General features: G+C 55.4%; 1 protein-coding gene across 2 annotated transcripts in view; it reads left to right on the forward strand.

Annotated features, from left to right (window-relative positions):
- LOC137335510 (phospholipid transfer protein-like) overlaps positions 1-19,763 on the forward strand; it is a 108,982-nt gene that overhangs the window by 78,103 nt on the left and 11,116 nt on the right. The window contains exon 1 of one of the 2 annotated variants that reach the window (XM_068000850.1): positions 12,216-12,372. The exons of the other annotated variant lie outside the window; for it this stretch is intronic. The gene's annotated coding sequence lies outside the window, so the exon portion shown is untranslated. Of the gene's footprint in view, positions 1-12,215; positions 12,373-19,763 lie in introns of those variants that run through there. 2 annotated transcript variants of the gene reach the window in all.

A 19,763-nucleotide genomic window follows, 5' to 3' on the forward strand; every position in this document is an offset into this window, starting at 1 on the left:
CCGCTCATTCCTCTCTCTCCCCGCACTCTGCTCTCTCCTCTCTCTCCCCGCACTCCGCTCTCTCCTCTCTCACTCCTCCTTTAATCACTGATCCCGTGCGCCTGTCTCTCTCCTCTCTCTCTCCTCTCTCCTCTCTCTCTCCCTCCTCTCTTGCTCCTCCTTTTATCACTGATCCCGTGCGCCTGTCTCTCTCCTCTCTCCTCTCTTGCTCCTCCTTTAATCACTGATCCCGTGCGCCTGTCTCTCTCCTCTCTCTCTCCTCTCTCCTCTCTCTCTCCCTCCTCTCTTGCTCCTCCTTTTATCACTGATCCCGTGCGCCTGTCTCTCTCCTCTCTCTCTCCTCTCTCCTCTCTCTCTCCTCTCTCCTCTCTTGCTCCTCCTTTAATCACTGATCCCGTGCGCCTGTCTCTCTCCTCTCTCTCTCCTCTCTCCTCTCTTGCTCCTCCTTTTATCGCTGATCCTGCACTCTGCTCTTGGTCTCCTCTCTTGCTCTTCCTTTTATCGCTGATGCCATGTAGAAGCATTTCCTAACTTCACTCCTGCATGGCCTGGCTCTAATTTTTAGGCCCTGTCCCTTAGTCCTAGTATTCACGTCTAGGAGACTGCCACAATCAGTTACAAATGCATTAGCAGCCAGAAGCAATAATCCAGCAACTAACCTGTAAATCCTGCATGGTCCCTTTAAATAGCGCTGGGGGGGGGTCCTCCAGGCACTCTAAGACACGTTCAGATGGTTGGGGTTAAGACTGTGGTTTGGCCGGAGTGTTAAGTGCCAAAATGGTATCTATCCCATCAGGACAGATTTTTGGGACTCCAGGCTGAGGTGATTCCCCGGAGGTGGTCGTGACAACTCCTTTCACCAGATGTGCCTCTGCCAGGAACACTCAAAGTGCCTCTGAGGGCTGAGGTTGGATGAACTCCTGACGGGGGGTGTAGGGTTAAAATCGTCCCTGTGGAGTTATACAGAAACTGGACGTTGGACCTAATCAGCCCAGGTTTATCCTCCAGACCGGCTGTGATCCTAATCCCACGTGTCTGTGTGTTCCTGACAAATTCCTTTCTAAATTTGAATGGTCAGATATTCAAAATTCAGGAAGTCCCAGTAACTCTTCTCTGCGATATAAAAAGGGCCATTCTGATTAAAATGAGGAGATTTCTCGAAAGAAACATTCAGTCAGTTTGAAAGTAAAATCGGTTTGAAATTACTAAGAAGCAGTTTCGATCAGTATGGGCTCCGAGAGTGGGAAGGAATTCAAAAATGACACAGTGTATAGTTAAAGGTTATTTTTGAAGGGTTAGGCTAGTTCCTTTGGTCATTATTTTGTCCTCTCAAGGTTAGATTACATCCCTCCTACTGTAAATAAATACCTGTCTTATACAAGAAATACTGATTGGCTTCTTTTTGCTAAATAATGTTAAACTTGAAGTGAGGCCTGAAGTGTGGAGTTCTCATCTTACTGGCAATTGGAGAGCTGGTGTGGGGAGACAGGATGAAACCAGCACATACACAGCATCTTACTGAAAGCTTACCTCGATCTCAAGACTAGGACAGGCCTGTGGGGAGTTGGCACTCACCCAGGAGAGGGGTCTAAGATGTGGGAGCCAATACAATCTCGAGTAGGACGGATAGACAGGTACAAGGGAGCAGGAGGGGGGAAGTGGAAGGTTTGCTGATAGTTCTCGATTTGTGAAAACCTTTGGCTCCACTTTCTACTCATCCTATTCTCCGATTCACTTACTGACAGCCAAACTACTGCGGGATCCGTTCACAGGTCACGGCCTTCTCTGACAGTGCTCACTGAAGTCTGCTTGTCAGGACATCACCTTCACCTGCCAGCTGCACTTCCTCTAGATATGGCACACGGCCCCACACATCCAAGCATACCCACACATCAGAGCACCCACCCTTCACTCTCCACCCTTCACTCTCCACCCTTCACTCTCCACCCTTCACTCTCCACCCTTCACTCTTCACTCTCCACCCTTCACTCTCCACCCTTCACTCTCCACCCTTCACTCTTCACTCTCCACCCTTCACTCTCCACCCTTCACTCTCCACCCTTCACTCTTCACCCTTCACTCTTCACTCTGCACTCTTCACTCTCCACCCTTCACTCTTCACTCTGCACTCTTCACTCTCCACCCTTCACTCTTCACTCTCCACCCTTCACTCTTCACCCTTCACTCTTCACTCTCCACCTTTCACTCTCCACCCTTCACTCTTTACTCTTCACTCTGCACTCTGCACTCTCCACCCTGCACTCTTCACTCTCCACTCTTCACGCTTCACTCTTCACTCTTCACTCTCCACCCTTCACTCACCCTCTCTCTCAGCCAAGCATCAGCTCAGAAGCATCTATCCGAGTAGATTTAGAGAATGAGTGGTGCAACTGTACCCCAGTAAGGGTGGAACTGTACCCCAGTAAGGGTGGAACTGTACCCCTGTAATGGTGGAACTGTACCCCAGTAAGGGTGGAACTGTACCCCAGTAAGGGTGGAACTGTACCCCAGTAAGGGTGGATCTGTACCCCTGTAATGGTGGAACTGTACCCCAGTAATGGTGGAACTGTACCCCTGTAATGGTGGAACTGTACCCCTGTAATGGTGGAACTGTACCCCAGTAATGGTGGAACTGTACCCCAGTAAGGGTGGAACTGTACCCCTGTAATGGTGGAACTGTACCCCAGTAAGGGTGGAACTGTACCCCAGTAATGGTGGAACTGTACCCCAGTAATGGTGGAACTGTACCCCTGCAATGGTGGAACTGTACCCCTGTAATGGTGGAACTGTACCCCAGTAAGGGAGCAACTGTACCCCAGTAAGGGTGGAACTGTACCCCTGTAATGGTGCAACTGTACCCCAGTATGGGTGGAACTATACGCCAGTAAGGGTGGGACTGTACCCCAGTAAGGGTGGGACTGTACCCCAATAAGGGTGGGACTGTACCCCAGTAAGGGTGGGACAGTACCATGGTAAGGGTGGGACTGTACCCCAGTAAGGGTGGGACTGTACCCCAGTAAGGGTGGGACAGTACCATGGTAAGGGTGGGACTGTACCCCAGTAAGGGTGGGACTGTACCCCAGTAAGGATAGACTGTACCCCAGTAAGGGTGGGACAGTACCATGGTAAGGGTGGAACTGTACCCCAGTTATGCTGGGACCGTACCTACCCCATTAACGGTGGGACCGTTCTGCTGCAATGGTGGAACTATACCCCAGTAACGCTGGGACTGTACCCCAGTAAAGGTTGGACGGTACCCCAGTAAAGGTTGGACTGTACCCCAGTAAAGGTTGGACTGTACCCTAGTAATGGTGGGACTGTACCCCAATAATGGTGGGACTCTACCCCAGCCACGCTGGGACTGTACCCCAGTAAAGGTTGGACTGCACCCTAGTAATGGTGGGACTGTACCCTAGTAACACTGGGACTGTACCCCAATAATGGTGGGACACTACGCCAGTAAAGATTGGACTGTACCCCAATAACAGTGGGACTGTACCCCAGTAACGGTGGGACTATACCCCAGTAACACTGGGACTGTACCCCAGTAAAGGTTGGACTGTACCCCAGTAAAGGTTGGACTGTACCCCAGTAAAGGTTGGACTGTACCCTAGTAATGGTGGGACTGTACCCTAGTAATGGTGGGACTGTACCCCAATAATGGTGGGACTCTACCCCAGCAATGCTGGGACTATACCCCAGTAAAGGTTGGACTGTACCCTAATAATGGTGGGACTGTACCCTAGTAACACTGGGACTGTACCCCAATAATGGTGGGACTCTACCCCAGTAAAGATTGGACTGCACCCCAGTAAAGGTTGGACTGTACCCCAGTAACGGTGGGACTGTACCCCAGTAAAGGTGAGACTGTTCCCCAGTAATGGTGGGACTGTTCCCCAGTAAAGGTGAAACTGTAACACTGGGACTCTATTCCAGTAACGGTGGGACTGTACACCAGTAATGGTGGGACTGTACCCCAGTAATGGTGGGACTGTACCCCAATAATGGTGGGACTCTACCCCAGTAAAGATTGGACTGTACCCCAGTAAAGGTTGGACTGTACCCCAGTAATGGTGGGACTGTCCCCCAGTAACAGTGGGACTGTACCCCAGTAATGGTGGGACTGTTCCCCAGTAAAGGTTGGACTGTACCCCAGTAACAGTGGGACTGTACCCCAGTAACGGTGGGACTATACCCCAGTAACACTGGGACTGTACCCCAGTAAAGGTTGGACTGTACCCCAGTAAAGGTTGGACTGTACCCTAGTAATGGTGGGACTGTACCCTAGTAATGGTGGGACTGTACCCCAATAATGGTGGGACTCTACCCCAGCAATGCTGGGACTGTACCCCAGTAAAGGTTGGACTGTACCCTAATAATGGTGGGACTGTACCCTAGTAACACTGGGACTGTACCCCAATAATGGTGGGACTCTACCCCAGTAAAGATTGGACTGCACCCCAGTAAAGGTTGGACTGTACCCCAGTAACGGTGGGACTGTACCCCAGTAACGGTGGGACTATACCCCAGTAACAGTGGGACTGTACCCCAGTAAAGGTGAGACTGTTCCCCAGTAATGGTAGGACTGTTCCCCAGTAAAGGTGAAACTGTAACACTGGGACTCTATTCCAGTAACGGTGGGACTGTACCCCAGTAATGGTGGGACTGTACCCCAATAATGGTGGGACTCTACCCCAGTAAAGATTGGACTGTACCCCAGTAAAGGTTGGACTGTACCCCAGTAATGGTGGGACTGTTCCCCAGTAACGGTGGGACTGTACCCCAGTAATGGTGGGACTGTTCCCCAGTAAAGGTTGGACTGTACCCTAGTAATGGTGGGACTGTACCCCAGAAATGGTGGGACTGTACCCCAATAATGGTGGGACTCTACCCCAGTAAAGATTGGATTGTACCCCAGTAACGGTGGGACTGTACCCCAGTAACGGTGGGACTGTTCCCCAGTAATGGTGGGACTGTTCCCCAGTAAAGGTGAAACTGTAACACTGGGACTCTACTCCAGTAACGGTGGGACTGTTCCCCAGTAACGGTGGGACTGTACCCCAGTAACGGTGGGACTGTACCCCAGTAACGGTGGGACTGTTCCCCAGTAACGGTGGGACTGTTCCCCCGTAATGGTGGGACTGTTCCCCAGTAAAGGTGGGACTGTTCTCCAGTAACGGTGAGACTGTTCCCCAGTAAAGGTGGGACTGTTCTCCAGTAACGGTGAGACTGTTCCCCAGTAACGGTGAGACTGTTCCCCAGTAACGGTGGGACTGTTCCCCAGTAACGGTGGGACTGTTCCCCTGTAATGGTGGGACTGTTCCCCAGTAAAGGTGGGACTGTTCTCCAGTAACGGTGAGACTGTTCCCCAGTAACGGTGGGACTGTTCCCCAGTAACGGTGGGACTGTTCCCCAGTAATGGTGGGACTGTTCCCCAGTAATGGTGGGACTGTTCCCCAGTAAAGGTGGGACTATACCCCAGTAACGGTGGGACTGTACCCCAGTAAAGGTTGGACTGTTCCCCAGTAATGGTGGGACTGTTCCCCAGTAACGGTGGGACTGTTCCCCAGTAACGGTGGGACTGTTCTCCAGTAACGGTGGGACTGTTCCCCAGTAATGGTGGGACTGTACCCCAGTAACGGTGGGACTGTACCCCAGTAAAGGTTGGACTGTTCCCCAGTAATGGTGGGACTGTTCCCCAGTAATGGTGGGACTGTTCCCCAGTAATGGTGGGATTGTTCTCCAGTAATGGTGGGACTGTTCCCCCGTGATGGTGGGATTGTTCCCCAGTAATGGTGGGACTGTTCCCCAGTAACGGTGGGACTGTTCCCCAGTAATGGTGGGACTGTTCCCCAGTAATGGTGGGACTGTTCCCCCGTAATGGTGGGACTGTTCCCCAGTAATGGTGGGACTGTTCCCCCGTAATGGTGGGACTGTTCCCCCGTAATGGTGGGACTGTTCCCCAGTAACAATCAGGAGAGAAGTGTAGGAGGAAAAATGACCAGAAAGAGAAGTGAATATTCCTGAGGATGATGAGGAAAGGGAACAAAGCTATAACTTACTGTAATGATAAAATCACAATATTGATTTACATTTCTCAAGACTTTTCATTTCTAGAGCAATCGTTAAGTAAAAGGGCTTTCAATTTGGTTCAATTTGGAAGGCTATTGAGCATCCCCCAGAGTGCACTGTTAGAGAGCAGACAGAAACCTTGCACTCGGTACAAACAGGCAATGTGCTGGAGCCAGATCACGGGAGGCTGCAGGCAGTATTGGGGAAAGTTCCTCCAATCAGGGCACAGCCTCAGCTTCCCTGAATCACATATGTCTCAACAATGGTACTAACCTGCAGGATTTGAATAAAACCCAGTCCCCGTGGGGTATTAACGAGTATTAACGGTGGATATTAATGTGTATTAACGGTAAGGTATTAACGAGTATTAACGGCGGGGTATTAATGAGTATTAATGAGTATTGACGGTGGGGTATTAATGAATATTAACAGCAGGGTATTAATGAGTATTAACGAGTATTAATGGTGGGGTATTAACGAGTATTCATGGCGGGGTATTAACCAGTATTAATGGTGGGGTATTTATGAGTATTCACGGCGGGGCTTTAACGAGTATTCACGGTGGGGTATTAACGAGTATTCACAGCGGGGTATTAACCAGTATTAACGGTGGGATATTAACAAATATTAATGAGTATTAACGGTGGGGTATTAACCAGTATTAACGGTGGGGTATTAATGAGTATTCACGGCAGGGTATTAACCAGTATTAACGGTGGGGTATTAACGACTATTAACGGTGGGGTATTAATGAGTATTCACGGCGGGGTATTAACCAGTATTAATGGTGGGGTATTCACGAGTATTCACGGTGGGGTATTAACCAGTATTAATGATGGTGTATTAACGAGTATTAATGGTGGGGTATTAACAAGTATTCACGGCGGGGTATTAACCAGTATTAACGGTGGGGTATTAATGAGTATTCACGGCAGGGTATTAACCAGTATTAACGGTGGGCTATTAATGACTATTAACGGTGGGGTATTAATGAGTATTCACGGCGGGGTATTAACCAGTATTAATGGTGGGGTATTCACGAGTATTCACGGTGGGGTATTAACCAGTATTAACGATGGTGTATTAACGAGGATTAATGGTGGGGTATTAACAAGTATTCACGGCGGGGTATTAACCAGTGTTAACGGTGGGGTATTAATGAGTATTCACGGCAGGGTATTAACCAGTATTAACGGTGGGCGATTAATGACTATTAACGGTGGGGTATTAATGAGTATTCACGGCGGGGTATTAACCAGTATTAATGGTGGGGTATTCACGAGTATTCACGGTGGGGTATTAACCAGTATTAACGATGGTGTATTAACGAGTATTAATGGTGGGGTATTAACAAGTATTCACGGCGGGGTATTAACCAGTATTAACGGTGGGGTATTAACTGGTATTAATGGTGGGGTATTAACGAGTATTAACGAGTATTAATGGTGGGGTATTAACGAGTATTAACGAGTATTAATGGTGGGGTATTAACTAGTATTAACGAGTATTAATGGTGGGGTATTAACGAGTATTAATGGTGGGGTATTAACGAGTATTATCGAGTATTAATGGTGGGGTATTAAAGAGCAGCAGCTGAAGCTCCTCATCCACATTACTGAGTTCTCTGACGTGACCTCATTGACGGGCCCGGTGTGTACAGGGAGGGCCCTGTGTGTACAGGGAGGGCCCGGTGTGTACAGGGAGGGCCCTGTGTGTACAGGGAGGGCCCGGTGTGTACAGGGAGGGCCCGGTGTGTACAGGGAGGGCCCGGTGTGTACAGGGAGGGCCCGGTGTGTACAGGGAGGGCCCGGTGTGGACAGATGGGTCCGGTGTGTACAGGGAGGGCCCGGTGTGTACAGGGAGGGCCCGGTGTGTACAGGGAGGGCCCGGTGTGTACAGGGAGGGCCCGGTGTGGACAGGGAGGGCCCGGTGTGTACAGGGAGGGCCCGGTGTGTACAGGGAGGGCCCGGTGTGTACAGGGAGGGCCCGGTGTGGACAGGGAGGGCCCGGTGTGGACAGGGAGGGCCCGGTGTGTACAGGGAGGGCCCGGTGTGTACAGGGAGGGCCCGGTGTGGACAGGGAGGGCCCGGTGTGGACAGGGAGGGCCCAGTGTGGACAGGGAGGGCCCGGTGTGGACAGAGGGATTGTTACATCCAGTCTCGACTATTCCAATCCTCTCCTGGCCAGTCACCCACCTTCCACCCTCCATAAACTTGGGCTCATCCAAAACTCTGCTATTGCTTCTTCCATTTTCTTTAAACACTTTCATTGATTAGTTACAAAAATATTGGCGATGGGAAAAGAGGCTGTATGACTGACAGTCAAGATTCATCCAATCGGGTAACACAGGATCTCCTCACTGTCCAATTGGTTTGGAGAAAACAGGGGATGGTGAGCATGGTGTGTTGGGGACTGAGGGTGGGAGTGTGGGGGAGGGGACTGAGGGTGGGAGTGTGAGGGAGGGGACTGAGGGTGGGCGTGCGGGGGAGGGGACTGAGGGTGGGAGTGCGGGGGAGGGGACTGAGGGTGGGAGTGCGGGGGAGGGGACTGAGGGTGGGAGTGCGGGGGAGGGGACTGAGGGTGGGCGTGCGGGGGAGGGGACTGAGGGAGGAGTGTGGGGGAGGGGACTGAGGGTGGGCGTGCGGGGGAGGGGACTGAGGGTGGGAGTGTGGGGGAGGGGACTGAGGGTGGGAGTGTGGGGGAGGGACTGAGGGAGGAGTGTGGGGGAGGGACTGAGGGTGGGAGTGTGGGGGAGGTGGCTGAGGGTGGGAGTGTGGGGGAGGGGACTGAGGGTGGGAGTGTGGGGGAGGGGACGGAGGGTGGGAGTGTGGGGGAGGGGCTGAGGGTGGAGTGTGGGGGAGGGGACTGAGGGTGGGAGTGTGGGGGAGGGACTGAGGGAGGAGTGTGGGGGAGGGACTGAGGGTGGGAGTGTGGGGGAGGTGGCTGAGGGTGGGAGTGTGGGGGAGGGGACTGAGGGTGGGAGTGTGGGGGAGGGGACGGAGGGTGGGAGTGTGGGGGAGGGGCTGAGGGTGGGAGTGTGGGGGAGGGGCTGAGGGTGGAGTGTGGGGGAGGGGACTGAGGGTGGGAGTGTGGGGGAGGGACTGAGGGAGGAGTGTGGGGGAGGGACTGAGGGTGGGAGTGTGGGGGAGGTGGCTGAGGGTGGGAGTGTGGGGGAGGGGACTGAGGGTGGGAGTGTGGGGGAGGGGACGGAGGGTGGGAGTGTGGGGGAGGGGCTGAGGGTGGAGTGTGGGGGAGGGGACTGAGGGTGGGAGTGTGGGGGAGGGGACTGAGGGAGGAGTGTGGGGGAGGGGACTGAGGGTGGAGTGAGGGGGAGGGGACTGAGGGGGAGCGGACTGAGGGAGGAGTGGACTGAGGGAGGAGTGTGCGGGAGGGGACTGAGGGTGGGAGCGTGGGGGAGGGGGCTGAGGGTGGAGTGCGGGGGAGGGGACTGAGGGAGGAGAGCCGGGGAGGGGACTGAGGGAGGAGTGCGGGGGAGGGGACTGAGGGAGGAGTGTGGGGGAGTGGACTGAGGGAGGAGTGTGGGGGAGGGGACTGAGGGTGGAGTGTGGGGCAGGGTACTGAGGGTGGGAGTGTGGGGGAGGGGACTGAGGGAGAAGTGTGGGGGAGGGGACTGAGGGAGGAGTGTGGGGGAGGGGACTGAGGGTGGAGTGTGGGGGAGTGGACTGAGGGTGGAGTGTGGGGAGGGGACTGAGGGAGAAGTGTGGGGGAGTGGACTGAGGGAGGAGTGTGGGGGAGGGGACTGAGGGAGGAGTGTGGGGCAGGGTACTGAGGGTGGGAGTGTGGGGGAGGGGACTGAGGGAGAAGTGTGGGGGAGGGGACTGAGGGAGGAGTGTGGGGGAGGGGACTGAGGGTGGAGTGTGGGGCAGGGTACTGAGGGTGGGAGTGTGGGGGAGGGGACTGAGGGAGAAGTGTGGGGGAGGGGACTGAGGGTGGGAGTGTGGGGGAGTGGACTGAGGGAGGAGTGTGGGGGAGGGGACTGAGGGTGGGAGTGTGGGGGAGGGGACTGAGGGTGGGAGTGTGGGGGAGGGGACTGAGGGTGGGAGTGTGGGGGAGGGGACTGAGGGTGGGAGTGTGGGGGAGGGGACGGAGGGTGGGAGTGTGGGGGAGTGGACTGAGGGAGGAGTGAGGGGGAGGGGACTGAGGGTGGAGTGTGGGGCAGGGTACTGAGGGTGGGAGTGTGGGGGAGGGGACTGAGGGAGAAGTGTGGGGGAGGGGACTGAGGGAGGAGTGTGGGGGAGGGGACTGAGGGTGGAGTGTGGGGGAGTGGACTGAGGGTGGAGTGTGGGGAGGGGACTGAGGGAGAAGTGTGGGGGAGTGGACTGAGGGAGGAGTGTGGGGGAGTGGACTGAGGGAGGAGTGTGGGGAGGGGACTGAGGGAGAAGTGTGGGGGAGTGGACTGAGGGAGGAGTGTGGGGGAGGGGACTGAGGGAGGAGTGTGGGGGAGGGGACTGAGGGAGGAGTGTGGGGGAGGGGACTGAGGGAGGAGTGTGGGGGAGTGGACTGAGGGAGGAGTGTGGGGGAGAGGACGGAGGGAGGAGTGTGGGGGAGGGGACTGAGGGTGGAGTGTGGGGAGGGGACTGAGGGTGGAGTGTGGGGGAGGGGACTGAGGGTGGAGTGTGGGGAGGGGACTGAGGGAGGAGTGCGGGGGAGGGGACTGAGGGAGGAGTGTGGGGGAGGGGACTGAGGGTGGAGTGTGGGGAGGGGACTGAGGGTGGGAGTGCGGGGGAGGGGACTGAGGGAGGAGTGTGGGGGAGGGGACTGAGGGTGGGAGTGCGGGGGAGGGGACTGAGGGAGGAGTGTGGGGGAGGGGACTGAGGGTGGAGTGTGGGGAGGGGACGGAGGGAGGAGTGTGGGGGAGGGGACTGAGGGAGGAGTGTGGGGGAGGGGACTGAGGGAGGAGTGTGGGGGAGGGGACTGAGGGAGGAGTGTGGGGGAGGGGACTGAGGGAGGAGTGTGGGGGAGGGGACTGAGGGAGGAGTGTGGGGGAGGGGACTGAGGGTGGGAGTGCGGGGGAGGGGACTGAGGGAGGAGTGTGGGGGAGGGGACTGAGGGTGGAGTGTGGGGAGGGGACGGAGGGAGGAGTGTGGGGGAGGGGACTGAGGGTGGAGTGTGGGGGAGGGGACTGAGGGAGGAGTGTGGGGGAGGGGACTGAGGGAGGAGTGTGGGGGAGGGGACTGAGGGAGGAGTGTGGGGGAGGGGACTGAGGGTGGGAGTGCGGGGGAGGGGACTGAGGGAGGAGTGTGGGGGAGGGGACTGAGGGTGGAGTGTGGGGGAGGGGACTGAGGGTGGAGTGTGGGGGAGGGGACTGAGGGAGGAGTGTGGGGGAGGGGACTGAGGGAGGAGTGTGGGGGAGGGGACTGAGGGAGGAGTGTGGGGGAGGGGACTGAGGGTGGGAGTGCGGGGGAGGGGACGGAGGGAGGAGTGTGGGGAGGGGACTGAGGGAGGAGTGTGGGGAGGGGACGGAGGGAGGAGTGTGGGGGAGGGGATGGGATGAAGTCTCCCCGATTTTGTCCAACCAGAGTCAGTGACCCTAAATGGAGATCTAAATAGTTTATGGAACTGGGGTCTCGAATGATTAACGCCTTTAAACTAAATCTGCCCGGGAACCGTTTCTCCAGAAACTCACTTGTTCGGGGGCCTTGGTGCGGGTTGGAGAGGCTTCGTTATCTCGTGCTTCGGTAGAATTGGAAGGCAGGCCCTGAATTGAGAGAGCACGGCCTCATGTGGTCCAGCACCTGGTCAGTAACCGAGGAGCGAGAGGAAGAACCTCTCAGAATCCCAGCTCTGCGATTACTGCTTTTAGTTACATGTCTAGACGAAGATTACAGTATCCAGCCTATCGCAGAGAATCCTCAACTGTGAACTGATCCCACACTCTGCGTATTTCTGTGAATCTGCTCGACAACAGAACAATCCCCCCTTTTTAGTCAGGGACTGTTCCCAGGCTCTAGGTTTGATGTTACACTGTGTATGACACTCAGTACACAGGACTCTCAGTGAACCCTCCACTGTTTACTGACAAACAGGATGATGGTATGTCAGTGATTCCAGCACGCAAACGGGGGAGGGGAGGGAGGGGAGGGGGTCGCTGGTTACCAGCTAGTGTAAGGTTAGTGAAAGTCCAGCCAAGACTGCAGGGTCAACGATCAAAGACGTCCAGTGATTGGAACTGAGCGATCAGCCCCTGCTGTTGAGTCTCAGAGCTGCCTGAACAAGCAGCTTTCACACATCAGACCACACTCGAGGGAGAGAACAGGCTGACACCATCCACACAGATAAGTAGGATTTTTTCCTCTGTTCCCTGGCTTTTTGTGCTGCGTGTTGTTTCTGGGTGGGACAGGCTGTGTCCCTGTGGGGCTGTGTGAGGAGTGGGGGATTCAGAGCAGGCGAGCTCGAGATTGGGACAGATTGGAAACACCACACTCAGATCCTCGGGCCCTGTCACTGAATCTCACAGCTCCTGACCTGAGCTCAGTCTAAGCTACGAGATGGATTTATCGTCAGCCCTCGACAGGAAGCTCCCTCCACCAAGCCGCAGGGCAAGCATTCAATTATCAGCAAAAGATGCATGGTGTATGGAGCCTCCTCTCCGAGCAATCTCCTTACTCAGGGATCCATTTTACAGGGGCTCAGGAAACTGCTTCAAATGGACCTCACTTCAAACATAATACTGACCCAGAACAGACTGTACCAGGGACACACTGACCCAGAACAGACTGTACCAGGGACACACTGACCCGGGACAGACTGTACCAGGGACACACTGACCCAGAACAGACTGTACCAGGGACACACTGACCCGGGACAGACTGTACCAGGGACACACTGACCCGGGACAGACTGTACCAGGGACACACTGACCCGGGACAGACTGTACCAGGGACACACTGACCCAGAACAGACTGTACCAGGGACACACTGACCCGGGACAGACTGTACCAGGGACACACTGACCCGGGACAGACTGTACCAGGGACACACTGACCCGGGACAGAGTGTACCAGGGACACACAGACCCGGGACAGACTGTACCAGGGACACACTGACCTGGGGCAGACTGTACCAGGGACACACTGACCCAGAACAGACTGTACCAGGGACACACTGACCCAGAACAGACTGTACCAGGGACACACTGACCCGGGACAGACTGTACCAGGGACACACTGACCCGGGGCAGACTGTACCAGGGACACACTAACCCGGGACAGACTGTACCAGGGACACACTGACCCAGAACAGACTGTACCAGGGACACACTGACCCGGGACAGACTGTACCAGGGACACACTGACCCGGGGCAGACTGTACCAGGGACACACTGACCCGGGACAGACTGTACCAGGGACACACTGACCCGGGACAGACTGTACCAGGGACACACTGACCCGGGACAGACTGTACCAGGGACACACTGACCCGGGACAGACTGTACCAGGGACACACTGACCCGGAACAGACTGTATCAGGGACACACTGACCCGGGACAGACTGTACCAGGGACACACTGACCCGGGACAGACTGTACCAGGGACACACTGACCCGGGACAGACTGTACCAGGGACACACTGACCCGGGACAGACTGTACCAGGGACACACTGACCCGGGACAGACTGTACCAGGGACACACTGACCCGGGACAGACTGTACCAGGGACACACTGACCCGGGGCAGACTGTACCAGGGACACACTGACCCGGGGCAGACTGTACCAGGGACAGACTGACCCGGGACAGACTGTACCAGGGACAGACTGACCCGGGACAGACTGTACCCGGGACAGACTGTACCAGGGACACACTGACCCGGGACAGACTGTACCAGGGACAGACTGACCCGGGACAGACTGGACCCGGGACAGACTGTACCAGGAACACACTGACCCGGGACAGACTGTACCTGCGACACACTGACCCGGGACAGACTGTACCAAGGACACACTGACCCGGGACAGACTGTACCAGGGACAGACTGACCCGGGACAGACCGTACCAGGGACACACTGACCCAGAACAGACCGTACCTGAGACACACTGACCCGGGACAGACTGTACCAGGCGACACACTGACCCGGGACAGACTGTACCAGGGACAGACTGACCCGGGACAGACTGACCTGGGACAGACTGTACCCAGGACAGACTGACCCGGGACAGACTGTACCCGGGACAGACTGTACCTGAGACACACTGACCCGGGACAGACTGTACCTGAGACACACTGACCCGGGACAGACTGTACCAGGGTAAACCGACCCAGGACAGACCGTACCACGGACACACTGACCTGGGACAGACTGTACCAGGGACACACTGATCCAGGACAGACCGTACAAGGGACACACTGACCCAGGACAGACTGTACCAGGGACACACTGACCCGGGACAGACTGTACCAGGGACACACTGACCCACGACTGACCGTATCAGGGATACACTGACTCGGGACAGACTGTACTAGGGACACACTGACACAGGACAGACTGTACCAAGAATACACTGTCCTGGGTCAGACAGTACTCGGCACAAACTGACCCAGGACAGATTGTACCAGGGACATACTGACCCTGGAAAGGCTGTACCAGGGACACACTGACCCAGGACAGATTGTACCAGGGACACACTGACCCAGGACAGACTGTACATACTGACACGGGACGCACAGTACCAGGGACAGATTGACCTGGAATAGACACTACTCGGGACACACTGACCCGGGACTGACTATACCAGGGACAAACTGACCTGGGACAGACTGTACCAGGGACACACTGACGTGGGACAGAGAGTACCAGGGACACACTGACCCGGTGCAGACAGTACGAGGGACACACTGACCCTGGACAGACTCTACAAGGGACACATTGTCCCAGGACAGACAGTATCATGGATATACTGACCCAGGACAGACATTACCAGGGACATACTGACCCGGGACCGACTGTACCAGGGATACACTGACCCAGGGCGGACATTACCAGGGACACACTGACCCGGAACAGACTGTACCAGGGACACACTGACCCAGGACAGACTGTACCAGGGATACACTGACCTGGGACAGAGAGTACTAGGGACATACTGACCCAGGACAGACAGTATCAGGGACCCACTGACCCAGGACAGACTGTAGTACGGATACACTGACCCGGGACAGACAGTAATAGGGACACACTGACCCAGGACAGACTGTACCAGGGACACACTGACCCGAGACAGACTGTACCAGGGATACACTGACCCGGGACAGACAGGACCAAGGACATGCTAATCCAGGCATTTGGACAGTTACATGGGTAAAATGGGTATAGTGGGATATGTGCCGAGTGCAGGCAATTGGGACTAGCTTAGTGGTATAAACTGGGCGACATGGACATGTTGGGCCGAAGGGCCTGTTTCCATGTTGTAAACTTCTATGATTCTATGATTCTAGTACCAGACACACAGTGACCCAGGACAGATTGTACCAGGGATAGACTGACCTGGGACAGACAGTACTAGGGACACACTGACACAGGCCAGACTGTACCAAGGTCCCACTGACCCAGGACAGACTACCAAGAATACACTGTCCTGCGTCAGACAGAACTCGGCACAATCTGACCCAGGACAGACTGTACCAGGGACACACTGACCCTGGACAGGCTGTACCAGGGACACACTGACCCAGGACAGATTGTACCAGAGACACACTGACCCAGGGCAGACTACACACTGACGCGGGATGCACTGTACCAGGGACAGATTGACCTGGGATAGACACTATTAGGGACACACTGACCCGGGACTGACTATACCAGGGACAAACTGACCTGGGACAGACTGTACCAGCGATACACTGACGTGGCACAGAGAGTACCAGACACACTGACCCGGTACAGACAGTATGAGGGACACACTGACCCTATACAGAATCTACCAGGGACACACTGACCCAGGACAGACATTACCAGGGATGCACTGACCCAGGACAGACATTACCAGGGACACAATGACCCAGGACAGTCTGTACTAAGGACACACTGGCCCAGGACACACAGTATCAGGGATGCACTGACCCAGGACAGACATTACCAGGGACACAATGACCCAGGACAGTCTGTACTAAGGACACACTGGCCCAGGACACACAGTATCAGGGATACACTGAACCAGGACAGGCTGTACCTGGGACACACTGATCTGAGACAGACTGTACCAGGGACTGACTGGCCCAGGACAGACAGTACTAGGGACACACTGACCAGGGACAGACAGAACCAGACACACAGTGACCCAGGACAGACAATACCAGGGACACACTGACCTGGGACAGACAGTACTGGGGACACACAGACACAGGACAGACAGTATCAGGGACGTGCTGATCCAGGAGAGATAGTACCAGATACACAGTGACCCAGGACGGATGGTACCAGGGACATGCTGACCCAGGACAGACTGTACCAGGGACACACTGACCCAGTACAGACATCAAGAGGGACACACTGACACAGAACAGACTCTACCAGGGATATGGTAACCCAGGACAGGCTGTCCCAGGGACACACTGACCCAGGACAGACTGTTCCATGGACACACTGCCGCGGGACGGACGAGCAAGGACAGACTGACCCAGTCAGGCAGTGCTGGGGACACACTGACCTGGGACAGACTGTACCATGGAGTCACTGACCCAGGACAGACAGTACCAAGGACAAACTGACCCGGGACAGACTGTACCTGCGACACACTGACCCAGGACTGACTGTACCAGGGACAGACTGACCCGGGACAGACAGTAACAAGGACATGCTAATCGATGACTGACAGTGCCAGACACACCGTGATCCAGGACAGATTGTACCAGCGTCACACTGACCCGGGAGGGACTGCACCCGAGATACACTGACCCAAGCCAGACTGCACCAGGGTCCCACTGACCTAGGACAGAATGTACCAAGATTACACTGTCCTGGGACAAACAGTACTAGGCACAAACTGACCCAGGACAGACTGTACCAGAGACACACTGACCCAGGACAGATTGTACCAGGGACACACTGACCCAAGACAGAATGTATCAAGATTACACTGTCCTGGGACAAACAGTACTAGGCACAAACTGACCCAGGACAGACTGTACCAGGGACAGACTGACCCAGGACAGACTGTACCAGGGACACACTGACCCGGGACAGACTGTACCAGGGACACACTGACCCACGACTGACCGTATCAGGGATACACTGACTCGGGACAGACTGTACTAGGGACACACTGACACAGGACAGACTGTACCAAGAATACACTGTCCTGGGTCAGACAGTACTCGGCACAAACTGACCCAGGACAGATTGTACCAGGGACATACTGACCCTGGAAAGGCTGTACCAGGGACACACTGACCCAGGACAGATTGTACCAGGGACACACTGACCCAGGACAGACTGTACATACTGACACGGGACGCACAGTACCAGGGACAGATTGACCTGGAATAGACACTACTCGGGACACACTGACCCGGGACTGACTATACCAGGGACAAACTGACCTGGGACAGACTGTACCAGGGACACACTGACGTGGGACAGAGAGTACCAGGGACACACTGACCCGGTGCAGACAGTACGAGGGACACACTGACCCTGGACAGACTCTACAAGGGACACATTGTCCCAGGACAGACAGTATCATGGATATACTGACCCAGGACAGACATTACCAGGGACATACTGACCCGGGACCGACTGTACCAGGGATACACTGACCCAGGGCGGACATTACCAGGGACACACTGACCCGGAACAGACTGTACCAGGGACACACTGACCCAGGACAGACTGTACCAGGGATACACTGACCTGGGACAGAGAGTACTAGGGACATACTGACCCAGGACAGACAGTATCAGGGACCCACTGACCCAGGACAGACTGTAGTACGGATACACTGACCCGGGACAGACAGTAATAGGGACACACTGACCCAGGACAGACTGTACCAGGGACACACTGACCCGAGACAGACTGTACCAGGGATACACTGACCCGGGACAGACAGGACCAAGGACATGCTAATCCAGGCATTTGGACAGTTACATGGGTAAAATGGGTATAGTGGGATATGTGCCGAGTGCAGGCAATTGGGACTAGCTTAGTGGTATAAACTGGGCGACATGGACATGTTGGGCCGAAGGGCCTGTTTCCATGTTGTAAACTTCTATGATTCTATGATTCTAGTACCAGACACACAGTGACCCAGGACAGATTGTACCAGGGATAGACTGACCTGGGACAGACAGTACTAGGGACACACTGACACAGGCCAGACTGTACCAAGGTCCCACTGACCCAGGACAGACTACCAAGAATACACTGTCCTGCGTCAGACAGAACTCGGCACAATCTGACCCAGGACAGACTGTACCAGGGACACACTGACCCTGGACAGGCTGTACCAGGGACACACTGACCCAGGACAGATTGTACCAGAGACACACTGACCCAGGGCAGACTACACACTGACGCGGGATGCACTGTACCAGGGACAGATTGACCTGGGATAGACACTATTAGGGACACACTGACCCGGGACTGACTATACCAGGGACAAACTGACCTGGGACAGACTGTACCAGCGATACACTGACGTGGCACAGAGAGTACCAGACACACTGACCCGGTACAGACAGTATGAGGGACACACTGACCCTATACAGAATCTACCAGGGACACACTGACCCAGGACAGACATTACCAGGGATGCACTGACCCAGGACAGACATTACCAGGGACACAATGACCCAGGACAGTCTGTACTAAGGACACACTGGCCCAGGACACACAGTATCAGGGATGCACTGACCCAGGACAGACATTACCAGGGACACAATGACCCAGGACAGTCTGTACTAAGGACACACTGGCCCAGGACACACAGTATCAGGGATACACTGAACCAGGACAGGCTGTACCTGGGACACACTGATCTGAGACAGACTGTACCAGGGACTGACTGGCCCAGGACAGACAGTACTAGGGACACACTGACCAGGGACAGACAGAACCAGACACACAGTGACCCAGGACAGACAATACCAGGGACACACTGACCTGGGACAGACAGTACTGGGGACACACAGACACAGGACAGACAGTATCAGGGACGTGCTGATCCAGGAGAGATAGTACCAGATACACAGTGACCCAGGACGGATGGTACCAGGGACATGCTGACCCAGGACAGACTGTACCAGGGACACACTGACCCAGTACAGACATCAAGAGGGACACACTGACACAGAACAGACTCTACCAGGGATATGGTAACCCAGGACAGGCTGTCCCAGGGACACACTGACCCAGGACAGACTGTTCCATGGACACACTGCCGCGGGACGGACGAGCAAGGACAGACTGACCCAGTCAGGCAGTGCTGGGGACACACTGACCTGGGACAGACTGTACCATGGAGTCACTGACCCAGGACAGACAGTACCAAGGACAAACTGACCCGGGACAGACTGTACCTGCGACACACTGACCCAGGACTGACTGTACCAGGGACAGACTGACCCGGGACAGACAGTAACAAGGACATGCTAATCGATGACTGACAGTGCCAGACACACCGTGATCCAGGACAGATTGTACCAGCGTCACACTGACCCGGGAGGGACTGCACC

The sequence above is a fragment of the Heptranchias perlo genome, chromosome 19 (assembly GCF_035084215.1).
Source record: "Heptranchias perlo isolate sHepPer1 chromosome 19, sHepPer1.hap1, whole genome shotgun sequence".
Taxonomy (NCBI): Eukaryota; Metazoa; Chordata; class Chondrichthyes; order Hexanchiformes; family Hexanchidae; genus Heptranchias; species Heptranchias perlo.